The 14995-nt window shown below is 34.0% G+C and overlaps 1 pseudogene; it reads right to left on the bottom strand.

Annotated features, from left to right (window-relative positions):
* Positions 1-856: 856 nt before the first annotated feature.
* Positions 857-1732, bottom strand: LOC105106507 (RWD domain-containing protein 1-like; annotated as a pseudogene).
* Positions 1733-14995: the final 13263 nt, after the last annotated feature.

Below are 14995 nucleotides of genomic sequence, written 5' to 3'. Positions count from 1 at the left end.
AATTTCCTTCTAAATCCTGATTTTGCTTGCTTCAGTAAATTTCGGTGTGTTGTTTCCATTATCATTTATCTCAAAATAATTCTTATTTCACTTGGAATTTCATTATTACATCATGGGTTACTTAAAAAGTATTAATTTATTTCTAAGTATTTTGTGATTTTCTAGGCAACTTATAGGTATTAATTTTTAATTTAATTCTGTGTTGGTCAGAGACATTTGTAAGGTGTCAATATTTTGACACTTTGGGAAATTTATTCTTTGGCTTAGTGTATGGTTTATCTGGATGACCACTCCATGTAAGATTGAAATGTATGTGTTTTTGTCTTTGTGTTTAGTGTTTTGTAACTATTAGTTAAGTCAGTTTGGATGATAGTTGTTTAAATATTTTATATCTTTACTGAGTTTTGTTCAAATATTTTATATCTTTACTGAGTTTTGTCTACTTTTGTCTTTTTAATCTCTTATACTGCTGTTCAAATATTTTATATCTTTACTGAGTTTTGTCTACTTTTGTCTTTTTAATCTCTTATACTGCTCTTTATCTTACAATTTACTGCTGGCATTTATAGAGCTACCATACCAGCTCTGTATTTCTATATATTTATGTCTGTATCCAATTACGTATCTCATAGAAAGCATATAGTTCAGTCTTGCTATTGTATCTAGTATGACATTTTCTTCATTTTAATTAGTTTTTGGTCTATTTACATTTAATATAATTATCATTGTGGCCGAGTTTGAGCCTGCCACATTGGTATTTGTTTTTCATTTGTTCCTTCTGATTTGTTTTCCTTTGTTTCCACTTTCCTGACTTCTTCTAGCTTAATCAGTATTTTTTTTTAATTTTAAGATCAGTTTATTAAGTTCAATGATGAAAGCTATCAGAAGAATATTCTTCTGAAAATTATTTCTTCTTAGAAAAAAGAAAGGAAAATCAACACCCTCAGCATAGCCACGGGTGCTGTGGCAGTCAATCCTCTACGCAGACAGGGACAGTCCATTAGTCAGTCAGGTTGCTCTTGGGGTCGGCAGGATTGTAGTCTGGATCATCCTCATCATCCTCCAGATCCAAGTCATCTATCTCCTGGAACAAAGACTTACCTACCTCCACATTGTTTCCAGCATCTTTCAAGAACTAGGTATTAGATGTGTTGAGATTATGATCTGTTTCAAATAGCTGTCTCTCACTTAAATTTATTTTTTCCTGCTTGTTCTTATTCTTTCATTCATTTCTTTTTAATTTCCAAGAGTTCTGCATCAAACTTTGTCTTCCAATTTAAGAAATTCTCAATTGGAACTGGAGTGCCATGAAATAATTGCTTTTTGGCTTCTTCTGCTTATTTTTCTTTTTGTTTCTTCCCTTCTAGGTTTTGTTTGATCCAGTATTTCAGTTAATTTTTCTTGCACAGCTGTCACTAAAGTAAAGATCATCACCATACCAAGATTTTCTTCTGCCTATAATGCTAATAATTTCAAAATGTCTGAGACATCAGTATCTTCTAGGTTTAACTGGGAGACTATTTTGTAAAGGGGGGGAGGGGGGCTCATCCGGGTATTTTTTACTGTGTGTAAACTTGAGGGTAGCCTGAACAGTTTCATCATTTTCTCCAGCCTCAGATGTCACAGTAATGGTAAAGCTGGGTGCATTTTCTGATAATACTGTGAAGGAGTCAGGGTAGATGGACTCCTGAGCCTCGCGTTCGTTGCACTGCTCCTTGCCATAATCTGTCATCGCGGCCCTCGCTGCAGCCCATGGATGGCCCAGACACCCAGGCGGTGCGCTGTGGCCGGGATCGCGGCCTCGGCTGCACGGGGAGAGCTGGCAGCGGCCAGGTGGGCGCAGGCGCAGAGTCCCTGGCCTGGGACCCAAAGCCAGGCCAGGCCTGCTGAGCAACAGCCCCGCGCCAGCCGCCGCCTAATCAGGATTTTTTTGGCTTCCATTTTACTTTCTCTGTTTGCTTCTTACCTTTCCCTCCTTTTAGTATTTGCTCTAGCGCTCAAAATGTGCATTCTTAATTTATCAAAGGCGGTAAGAGTCAATATTATTTACCACTTCACACATCTTACTTTATGCAAGACACTGTACACTTACTACTCTGTACTGAACACTTCCTGCCTAAAACAGTATACTCCTATTTACCCACCACCGTTCATTTCTGCTGCCATTCTTTTGCTTCTCCATCTTTTATAAAGCCTATATTATCAGTATTACTGTTTTAACTTTAAAAAATCAGTCACCTTTTAAAGAAATTACATGAGCAAAAACTTCATCTTCCATATTTACCCACTTGTTTGTAATCTCCTGTTCTCTTCATTTCTTCCTACAATCCGATTTTCTTTCTGGTATCATTTTTCATGTTACTTATAAGAAGTCGATAATAATTTTGCCTGTAGTTTTCTTTTCTTTTAATATCTTTGTCTGGTTTTGGTATTAGGATAATAATGGCCTGATAGAAAGTGTTAGGAAATATTCTTTCTAATTTTTGTCTTCTGAAAGAGATTGTTTGAGTATTGGTAAAATCTCTTCCTGAAAAGGTAAAATTTACCAGTGAACCCATCTGGGACTGGTGCATTCTGTTTTGGAAGGTAATTAATCATTTACTGAATTTATTTAATGGATATAAGCCTATTCATAATGTCTATTTCTTGTTTGAGTTTTGGTAGAATATGTCTTTGAAAGAGCTGGTTCATTTCATCTCAGTTAACAGATTTGTAAACGTAGAGTTAGTTGTTCATATTATTTCTTTATTATACTTTTAGGGTGATAGGATCTGAGGTGATAACTTCTCTTTCATTTCTGATATTAGTAATTTGTGTCCTCTCTCTAGTTGAGTTATCCTGACTAGTGACTTACCAGTTTTATTGAACTTCTCAAAAACCAGCTTTTGCTTTAATTGGTTCTGTCTGTTGATTTGTCTTTTGTCTTATTTTTCAGCCTTTTGTGGTTTTAATTGAGCATTTAGTATGATTGAATTTTTTCTCCTTTATTAGCATATAAATTGTATTTCTTTTCTTATCTTTTCTTAGTTATTGCCATGAAGTTTGCAATACACATTTACAAATAATCCAAGTCTACTTTCAAATACTATACTACTTCGTGGGTAGTGTGAGTATCTTATAATAACAAAATAATCCTAATTCTTCCTCCCTGCTGTCCCTCATATCATTGCATTCATTCATTTCACTTATATATAAGCATATATATATATATACGTATATATGTATTTGAATGTTTTGTTGCTTAAAATATTATTTTGAACAGACTGTTATCTGTTAATTAAGAATTTAAAAAAATTTTTTATTTTACCATCACTATTTCTTCTCTGATGCTCTTTTTTACTTTATGTAGGTCTGAGTTTCTGATCTATATCATTTTATTTCCCTCTCAAGAGCCTCTTTTAACATTTCTTGCAAAGCAGGTCTACTAGCAGCAAATTCCTACAGTTTTTGTTCGTCTGAGAAAGTCTTTATATTTTCAGTTTTGAAGGATAACTTTACAGAGTTCAGAGTTCTTGATTGGTGTTTTTTTTTCCTCTCAACATTTAAATATTTCAGTTCACTCTCTTCTTGCATGGTTTCTGAGAAGTTGGATTTAATTCTTATCTTTGCTCTTCTATAAGTAAGGTGTATTTCCTATCTGGCTTCTCCCAGGAGTTTTTCTTTATTTTTAATATTCTGGAGTTTGAATATTATATGCCTAGGTATAAATTTTGGGGGGGGGGGCATTTATCATGCTTGGGATTCCCTGAGCTTCCTGGGTATGTAGTTTGTTATCTCGCATTAATTTGGGGAAATTCTTAGTCATTATTGTTTCAAATGTTTCTTCTATTCCTTTCTTTCTTTCTTCTCCATACCATTATATGTATGTTATACCTTTATCGCTGTCCCACAGTTCTTGGATATTCCCTAATTTTTTTCTAACCTTTTTTTCTTTGCTTTTCAGTTTTGGTAGTTTCTATTGAGATATCCTCAAGCTCAGAGATTCTTTATTTAGCCATGTCCAGTCTATTAAGAGACCCATCAAGGCATTCTTCATTTCTGCTACACTGTTTTTGATCTCTAACATTTCCTTTTGGTTGTTTCCTGGAATTTTCATCACTCTGTTTATATTGCCCATCTGTTGTTACATGCTGTCTCCTTTATCTGTTAACATAAATATCCTTAGCATATTAATCATAGTTATTTTAAATTTCTGATCTAATAATTCTGACATCTGTGCCATATTTGAGTCTGGTTCCAATGTTTGCTTTTCAAACTTTTTTTGTCTTTTAGTGTGCCTTATAAATTTTTCTTGATGTATTGGGTAAAAGGAACTGCTGTGAATAGGTCTTTAGTAACATGGTGATAAGGTGTGGGGACAGGATGCCTTCTACAATTCTATGATTAGGTGTCAGTCTTTTGGTCAGCTGACTGAATTTCATGAGTCCTCATTTTTTTCACCCCTTTAGGTGGAACAGGATGGACAGAGTGGGCTGCAGTTGCTTATTTCTTTTCTCCCACATGGAAATCTAGAGAGGGCTGGTATTGGTTATTTCTCTTTTCCCAGGTCACTTAGGCTCTGGTAATACCCCAGCAGGTTAAGCTCTGGTTAACTAGTTTTTGGGGGGGCAGGCCTTGTTAAGAAGAACAGAGTGATCTGGTATATTTCCAAAAGGTTGCCCTTCCCCTCCTCCTGCCAGGAGCAGGAGGGTTTTGTTCTCAGGTATTCACTGTGGAAAACTGGTCAAACTCCTGTGGGTGAAACTTACAAGAATATGGGACTCCTCTCTCAGTGGATTCCCCTGGACTTTTAATCCCTCAGATTTGTATACTGATCCTCTAGCAGTATGCCAGTTACTATTCAGGTTTTACTAACCCAGCACTATTTCCTGAAGAGGTTTCTGCTTGTGGATTTCAGCTGTGTTCCTTGAAAATGTGGAATGCTTCATCCAGTGTGCCTGAATGTCATTCAACTTGCTCAAAACCTATAAACCTTTAATTAACAATTCCAATTGTTCAATTCAGTTCTGCCAGGTAAATGCTTTGGCTATTTTAAGTGCAAAGAATTGGGGCACACACTGTAATTATAACTAAAATCTTTCATCTTGAAGCAGAATTTGTTATATTTTTTCCTGCCATGATTTTTCTAGAGGTTTCCTAACACCAGCTGAAATTAAGATAAATGTGGATTAATCTACAGATTATGGATTTTGTCACTGTTAGACTATATATGTCATATATCTGAAAGGGTTTATATATTTTTTTTGGAAAAGTAATAAAATTCAAATAACATTTGTTGGTAAAGATACTCAGTTTTATCCTTATAGAAGGCTAGTATTTTCTCTCAAAGATGAAGGAAATTATTTTTCCTTTCAAACCTTTCACGATCATTAAAGGATCTGTGTGTAAATCTATAACATGTGCACATGTGACGTATCAGAAGCCAGAATTGTACATCTTCAGAAGAGTAATCCATAATATAATTAATATAAACAAATATATGACTAATACATTGTATATTAAGAAATAAGGACATTTCTGAGAAATAGAAACAGCAGCAATGCTTATAAAACTTGGACCAGATGGTAAGTAAGGGATTTTTTAAAATTAAGTAATTTTATTTTCATCAAAATCTTATGATGTTGATACTAAAATGGATGAGGAAACAGAAATGTATCTTTCATAAGGTTACACATGTCCTAAATAGTCAATAAAGAATTTAAATTTAGGTCTATTAAGGCTCCAGTGTGCCATGTTTCATGAGTTAAAGCCGATTAGAAACCATAAAAGATTGATTGGTCACACACACATGCACAAAATTCTTCTCAATTATGTGCTATAATCATAAAAAAGAATGCACAGGGTGACATCACAGCACTAAGCCAGAATGACTCCTTAAAATACAATTTAGAGAGAGAAGTGTAAACCTTAGTAGTTTAGAAACTTCCAATGTAACTAGTTATCTGTAGAGGAATCATCATAACATATTTCCAGACCGTATTAATTCTAATCAAATTTGGAGTAAAAATGCATCATAAAGTAATTTCAAAGATTTAGGATTATCACATAATTATTTTGATGACAAACAATTTTTAGTGATTAGTTGTCCATCATCTCCTAGCAGATTCAAGCATGATCCTTCACTGAACTTAACTAGGTGTTGAAGCAGGCATTTACTTAAGAATCAGCCTGAAGAAACAAAGATTTACCTACTGGCATTGCCAATATTACATTTATCTTTCTGTCCTATTTCACAATGGAAAGTAACTGTAACAAGAGATTGGTTTGATTCTGGACAAAGAAATTGAAAAGAATTGTAGTTGCTGTAGGTTTTTTTTTCTCCTCCCATTGGCAAGACACCAGAATATCTTATTTTAGCTTTCAGGATAACGATTAAATTACTCAAAGTTAATAGTTTGTCACACTAACTTTTTTCCATAGTACCTGAAATAAGAGTGAACAAAACAGCCCTTCTTTCCATAATTGCCTTGTAATTATTTTGTAAGCTTTAAGCATTTACATTTCATCAGCTATGGAGGTAATTACACGATCCTGCATGTCCTTTAAATTCCACTTGTTTTGCTTTTTTGATCACAATTTAATCTGAAGCCATTGCTCAAGAAAAGATGGCCTAATACCATTTTTCACTTGATGAATAATTTTCTCGGTTCATCATTTTATTAGTGTTCATTTTTGAACTATTTCCTTTTTCATCAGTTTGTCTATAGGGTTAGTAATAACATTTAGGAGAATATTATCTTTTTTAATGTTTCTTGGGGCGCCATTATGGTGTAGCCCAGATAGATTTATTTTAGCATATATTCATTTTAGTACAGTACTCTAGTTTAGTATAGGTACTCTTTTTGCACTGGTCACGATCATCATTGTCTCACACTTGGGCCAGATTCTTAGGCATGCCATCTGTGCAGTCTCAGAGGGCCCCTATGCTTCATTTAATGGTCTGCTGTTGCTGGTTTGAAATTCTTAATAATTTTTGAAAAAAGAGTCTGCATTTTTATTTTGCACTGGGCCTCAAAAATTCTGTAGCCAGTCCTTTCTCTCTCACACACACACAATCTTAGTGTGGACCACTATTGCAAATCATCATAGGCTGAATGGCTTAAGCAATAAACATGTTTTCCACAGTTCTGGAGATGGCAAAGTCCGAGATAAATTGCCAGAAGATTTGGTGTCTTGGGAAAGCTTTCTTCCTCATTTGTGCATGGCTGCTTCTTCCTCATGTGGTAGAGATCATCTCTGTAGAGTTCCTTTTCATAAGGGCGCTGATCTCACTGATGAGGGTGGGACCTTGATGACCTAATTCCCTCCCAGTTACTTTCAAATTATCATCACACTGGGGACTAGGGCTTCAACATATGAATTTTCAGGGAACACAAACATTCATTCCGTAGCACATAAACACACTGTAAATACTATGTGTTATGATGTATATGGCAGAAGCTTGGCATTGATTAAATTAGGTTAAAAAAAAAACAAACCCTCAATCTGTTGCTTTTATACCTAAGTTGTGGATTGATGAATGAATGTTTCAAACAAATAAATGACTCACTAACCTACACCTGTACTGTTGCTCTAAGAATGAAAAGCAAGAAAGTAAAAATAAGGAAGGGAGACAGGCAGGCATGGTGGTTGAACTGGTCCAACTTACTCACAGATAAGTGAACTGAGTCCAAATTCAGTCAACAATCTAAATGAACTTATTGGGCTTTTACACTTGGCTTTAATGCCTTATCAAGGCTTTGGCCAGAGATACCTTTGAGTTTTACTCTAAATCAACCAGTGAAAAGGAATCCCATTTTAAGAGCCTTTCTTCTGTGTTCTCCCGATAATTTAGTTAATTCGAAAGCATCATGTATTTTTAATGAGCGTTCCTTGTGCTCTCACAGAGGAGCACAAACAAAACTTGTTTACTTTGCATTTCTATACTGTATTCAGTTATAGTGATATTGTTGCATTAAGTGTTGAAACTGAGAGTTTGCACAAGCAAGTTTTGATGGTTTTTGTTTTTCCTGTTTCTTCCACTACGTTTGGCACTTAGTCTGAATCTAAAATACATGACCCAAGTTTCTTTCTTGACAAGTTAACTTAGAAGTTGTAGTGAGTAGAGGACAGGTATATGTTCAGATTCCTAAAAGTAGACGTCAGAGTGTCTGCGTAATACTGTTGCATTTGTGTGATGTAAATACTCTATAGAAAAGTAAGGTGGTGTCTGTACAGGTGTAACAGTACCTGTCCACAGTGTTGCCTGTTGTACTTGCAAGCCTTTGATACCTTAGGGCTTGAGCTATGATAGGAAGAAAGCTAAGGCTAGTCTGGCTCACAGTTTTAAGATATTCCATTAATCCGATGGCTCCCACCCCCCAAAAGAATAAAACATTATTATGCTATATCTTAAGCTTGACTCAAAGGAATATTTATAAAATTTCCCTGCAGCTTACCTAAACCAGGTCCTTTTCTCTGCATTATGTTATCTTCTGTAATATCTTGCCATTTTAATTTCTAGAAGATTAATAAATTGCAAATTTCTTTTGTCTGATAGAGATGCAGGTGAATTCTGTCCAGTATAAAAGATCATTTCAAAGATAATGGCTTTAGTGGACTGAAAGCATCAACCAGTTTTGCATTTAGTTTAGCAGTCTTCTTTCAGCATTTTTTCTTTCATTGATTAAATGCATCTGTTTTCCCTCTTCCTTGGAAATAGCTTTATCATTCTGTTTAATATGTTAACTTAATCTTCAACTAGTGAAAATAATTGAAACTTTAAAAATAAATTCTCCTTTCAGGGTTTTAAGACCTGCCCTTCCCACCTTCATTTCCTTGACTACCGTATAAACTGTGAATGCTATTATTGTGTTTGATTTTATTATTTTCCAAAATAAAACCAGATTTTTTTGTTTATTCATGTATAAAGTCAAAATATAATGTATAAAGTCAAAGTATAGGAAGTTTCAAAATATCTCAAACTCTACCACTCAATGTAAAGTATTCTAAAAATAGTATTTCTAGATATCTATCTACAAAGACAGTATTATCAACATTGCTGTGAAATATGTTTTATTTACTCAATAACATTTTGCTGACTTTTATCTATGTAAATGAGCAAGGATATGAATCATTCATTCTCTTAAATGCTTCATAGGATGTTTTTGTTTGACAGTATTACTGTATTAAACTCTTAACTTTGTGGATCAACATTTAGCTTGTGTTCAGGTCTTTGTTCTATAAATATTAAACACACTTGTGGTGCATTTTTGATGGTATATTAGTTATCTTCCAGGGATAATTTTTTAGCAGTAGAAATTCTGTATCAAAATTTTGATGCGTATTAGGAAGCTATTATCCAAACATAGTTTTACCAGTTGGCACATTCTCATCAACAGGATATGAAAATGCCAATTTCCTCAAGTATTTGTCAGCACTGTAATTACTGTAAGTGATTTAGTCATTATCAGTTTAATAGATTTAATTACTTTTATTTAAGTGACTCTGATTGCCAGTGATTCTGATACTTCTTTTAAAAATATTTATTGGAAATTCATTCATATTTCTTTTTCAAAGATGTGTTTAAAGTCTTGTATGTGTTTCTCTTTAGATATGTGATTAACGGCTCTTCTATTTTATGGATATTAACTATGTGTGTGATATATATCTGTACACCTATATCCGTATATATCTATCTATATCTATGTTATCTATCTTTATATTTAATCTATATTCTCCGCACATTTATAATATGAATTCTAGCCCTGATTCTGATGTTTTTTGCTAAACAGTGTTATTTTGTTTGGTGTGGTGTGGTTTTTAATATTCATGCTGTCAAATCTATCACCTTTTCCTTTGTGATTTTGGACATTTATATCATGTTTAGAAAGGTTTCCACAGCTTCAAATTTTTTTAAGTTCCATTTTATTTGACTTATTTTATATTTAATTCTTTTAATATGAAGAGAGAGATAAAGTCAAAAATGAAGCATAATTCAGCTCTTTATTTTTCAGATCTTCGAGTTCATTTTGTACTCTTTATTTATAATGCCATCTTTATCATATTTTAAATTCCCATATGTAGTTGACTATATTGTGATTTTCCTTTATGCTTTTAAAATGAGTATTATTAATAGATTAATCTAAGAATTTTTGTTTAATTTTTATATTTTATAGCAAATTATTCATTAAATTATAATTTTCTCTAATAGAGAATCAATTAAAATTATTAATAAATATTTTGTTTCCTCATTTCCAATATTTATGTCTTACATTAGTTATTTATCTTTTATTGACCAACATTTAAAGGTAAATAGCCAGGTAGGGGTGTATAACTCAGTGGTAGAGTGGGTGCCAAGCGTGCATGAGGTCCTGGGTTCAATCCCCAGTATTTCCATTAAAAAAAAATAAAGATAAATATTCAAGAATAGTGGTATCAATGGGCAAACTGTCTTGTTCTTATAAATATGAATTTATTTAAAATAATCTTCCTGAGTTCAACTGTGGCATTTTCTGTTTCATTTATAAGTGATTAAATCAAGTCAGTATTACACACCATCTTAGGTAATGAAGTTGATGTTGTGAATTCTTGAATAATATTAATTTAGTAGCCACGTGTAATGCCACCTGTATCATATGCTCATGAATTAATACATTAATGAATATGGTCTTACATTGTGAACTATATCAGATTGTTAGGTAAGAATGTGTAGATAAGTGTATTTCCTGTCAGCTATTGTGGAAGCTTATGCATAATACTAAGAGATTTTGAAATCTGAATTTCAAGACGTTAGAGTTATTGACAATCTCTGTTGTATATCAAGTCCACATTTGGTAGGAGGGAAGATTTGTAATAATTAATTAACCCATTCATCCATTCACTTACAGAATGTAATGGTATTATAGTCCCAAATTGCCCATTATGTTTTAGCCAAGAAAATACCCTATTCTGGGCAGAATTTAATGCCTCCAGGATACTGCATTAGTTTCTTGCTCAAATGCAGTCATTCATTCCAACTGGGTCAATTTCACATCATGGATCAAGTAAGCCCCCAGCGGCATAATAAAATAGTACATTTCAATTAAAAAAATTTTTTTTGAAAGAGCCCATGTTCAAATTAAAGCAAAAGCAATTCTTTGTGTACCCTTAGGATTTGCAAAGAATCAAATTCAGGCTAAATTAATGCTTTATATATGTATTTTGGTAATTTTGTAAATATAATTGTACTGTAAAAACCTGTATATTCAAATGATCAGTCAGGTCAAGTCAGAATGAAATTCTTAAATAACAAAGCACATGAGTAGCAGCATTGGGGAAATTAATGAAGGAGGCAGATGTGAACCAAAAACTTAGGACACACAATTCTAGTGAAGATATTTTTGAGAAGAAGATGCAGACACCTGTGCACACTCTTGACACATATTCCAATGAAGACATTGATGATCCAGAATTTCTAGTTTTAATTAGATGAATTGAGAGGCAGATCATCTAGATTTGTAAGTGGAATGCTTTTTCTTTACGAAAAAGGAGCCCAAGAATTTTTTTTTTTTAATAATCCTATTGTTTTAAATCACAAGACTGGCCTGCCACCATTATAATTACCTGGTTTTAGTGTGATCCCACTTGACTTTCATATCCCCAAGACGTCTCTCCACATCTGAGTATAATAACTCAGACCAAGGCTTTGGAAACTTCCCACAGGAACAGTTCCCTCCATCCCATCTTTGTCACATAATATGACAGCTCTTTCCCTCACTACATCCATGATTATTTTTCAGTTCTCATTATTATACCTTTAATTCTATCTTACCCATTTATTTCTAGTTCTTTACAATTTCTCTTCCCAGTTACAAACTATTATCTCTCTTTTATTATGATTTTTTTCCCCTAATCATCTTCTATTATCTCTTATTTTTAGTACTTGGCTTTCCCTCTTTGATGTCGTTTAGTTTGAACTTCAGGTAATTTGACCCTTTTTGTTAATTCTTTGACTTATCATAGATCCATTATCTATTATTTTTTTCCATCTTTCATCTTTTGCTATATATTGAAATTCATACAATTGTATGGTTTGGCTGCAGCCGGCAGGGTGATGAGCTGTGGAGAGCTGTCAGAAGGTGAACAAACAGGCTTTTATGATAAAAGGTTGAAGTAGAGCACACACGAGGTTAAAAAAAGCATTTATTATAGGATTTAGAGAATTGAATGTGCATGACATGATTCCAAAAAAAGGACAAAAAAATACACTGAGTAGGTAATGACATCACGACAAGAGGAAAGCACTATTTATCTCATCAAAGCTTAGTGAACTGAAATACTAAATCGCATAAAACATGCGTTTCAAAATAGTTTGTGGAAGGCTAGATCAGAGAATCCGCATTTGAAGTCTGTGGGCATACTCCAGAAGCACCGGCTGTTGGAAATAGCAACTGACCTGGGAGGCAGGAGATTTCACCACTTGTTTAACCTTTTTCTTTTTGACTTTTATTTTTTCCTCTATAAAATGGAATTAATAGACATTATTGCAATAGTTATAGAGCCTAGAGTCTTAGACTCTTGTCATAACTTAAATGTGGCAAGATCTGGATGAAAGGCTTTCTATTCATGTGTTCTTGAATTTAGGTATATTCAAATGCAAATCTCATCCTGTTGATGGCTGTCCTCAACTGCCTCAGTGTTCATATGTTAAAAAAAAGACTAGATGCATCATTGCGTCTAATCAAACCTCATGGGATATAAAACAATTTATCTGAAAAAAAATAATTCCTATCAAGAATCTTACTGTATACTCCCTTTTGCTCAGTAATTCTACTCTAGTCATGTCTACAAAGAGGAAAAAAAAACAAAGGGGAAAGTTTTTAACACAAAGGTGTTTAATGCAGTTTCCTTAAAATAAAATAGGGACATTTTTGAAATGATAATGAATATTCCAGTAGTAAGGAAATGGTTAAACAAATTGTCATGAAAAATGTTTGAGAAGAGATATAACAAATAGTATTTTATTATATTTTTAGGTAAAAAGCATGTTCCAATATTATGCCAATAATGGATCTTAATGGTGTTAAAATGCTTAGAAAAAAACAAGTAGAAGGATAGAAAGCAAAATACTGTGTTTTGCCAATCTAGATGGCTTTGGCTACTTTTGTATTTTCTAGATTTTTTATTATGAGCTTGCTAATTTTTAATGGAGGAAAGAGTAGCATACTTGCTTAATAAATCTAGTACAGCTTTTTAGGAAATTCTCTGCATCTTCTATGTGGCAGGATTATATTTCTGAGAAGCAAATGCCATGTCATAAGGGATGTTTGAGAGCTGTAAATATGAAACCCAAACGAAATCAAACCAAACCAAATCCCAAGAAAGTAATATTTCACCTAAGGGATTATACATATTGCCCTGAATTTTATTTTATTTTTTTAGCATCTCGCCTGTTGCATAATACAAGAAACAATGAAGTAATTGAGTTTTATTGATCTGGAATTTTATTTGCCTAATTATATATTTGCTCTGCATGCAGCCTGGTACTCAGCAGCCAGATTCTGCATTTTCCCCCTATGTTTCTTTTGATATGTTGCTGTCTCCAATTCACAGCCAAAGTGAACTGTTTATTTACTGAAGCACTTTTGTGGGCATAGTGCTGCCTTTCCTGGACCTGTTGCCTGCCCAGGTTAAAGGATTTTGGATGCTTCTTGCTTGTAATGTCCTTTCCTGGAAAACTAATCATTAAATGCAGTGATGTCGAAAAAACTAGTTGGAAGACAAGGGAGGAAGGAGAAAGCCTGCATTACTATTATGCCAAGTGACATGGTAATGCAGAAAATGAAATTTCAGGGGTTTTGGGGGTCCTTATTTACTCTGATAGCAACCAAAATTACGGTTACCTTGGCAACTCTCTAAGCTACTGAACGTCTAGGTAGGGAACATAACAGTTACTTCAGCCTCTTGTACGCTGCCGCGGAGTCAGGAAAAATTTTCATGTTAAGTATAGATCACATGCTCTATGCCTTTTATAGATGGCTTTAGAATAACATGATTTCTCCAGTCACATCATTTTCTCAAGTTATTATTTCTTTTCCTTTTTATTTTCTTAAATGGCACAGCTCAAAAGAAGCAACCACATTAGAAGCAGGAGAAATTTTCTTAAGAGCCAAATAGAAAGCACAAACTAATTGAAATGATATGAAAAGCATTTCAAACTCCTCTCCAAAATAAAAATCAGGTTCACTATATTTTAAAAATCTCTGAAAGGAGTTTCCTCATCATATTTCTATTTTCAGCCCATCGACTTCTAGGGATGTGAAAATGTGCTGTATAAAAGAAACAGCTGAGGTTTTAAAAATCACCCCACTATGAGTTTGAATATTCTACCGAGTTGAGAGATGTTGCTCAGAGCCCTACGCCTTCCTGCCAACCTCTTCCCCTGTGTGCAGTGAAGATGCTACCACATGTTGTGGAGAAGTGAGCTGCTCATAGTGTGGTCTGAAGACCTTCAGCATTAGCACTACATGGTGCTTATTTAGAAAATGTTTGAGGGCACAGCCCAGCTCAAATGGTTTCATATTCCCTGGACCTTCTGTATCATAATCTTCATTGTAACAGAGCCTCCAGGTGATCTGAGATGGCACTGGTGGAGATCCTAACTCCAGGTCTTGGCATGGCAGGTGCTCAAAAACTATCCATTTTGTTCTCCTTCTACTTAACAGATAGAACTTTCACCCTTGCCTCAAAACAGATGGACCCTATTTTCAGGGCTACACAAAAAACCCAAAAGGCCATCCTTCAACTCCCTGTGTCACTATGAGGTTTTCACAGGGTTGATGTTCTGTTCTTTTGTTCAGTTTAACACCTTAATCTAACATCAAGCCCAAAATGTTCCTAATTAGTAAAATTATATGCATCATTACCTAATCCAAATGCTTAGTGTTTGGGGGTATTTATAACACATTAAATTCCAATCTAAACCCTGGGAGCCTAAGTTAACATGTTAATACTAAAATCACAATTAGATATTTGA

This window comes from Camelus dromedarius, chromosome 12, assembly GCF_036321535.1.
Source record: "Camelus dromedarius isolate mCamDro1 chromosome 12, mCamDro1.pat, whole genome shotgun sequence".
Lineage (NCBI taxonomy): Eukaryota > Metazoa > Chordata > Mammalia > Artiodactyla > Camelidae > Camelus > Camelus dromedarius.
Note: the sequence above shows the minus strand (reverse complement) of the source record. Positions and strands in the feature narration are given on the sequence as shown.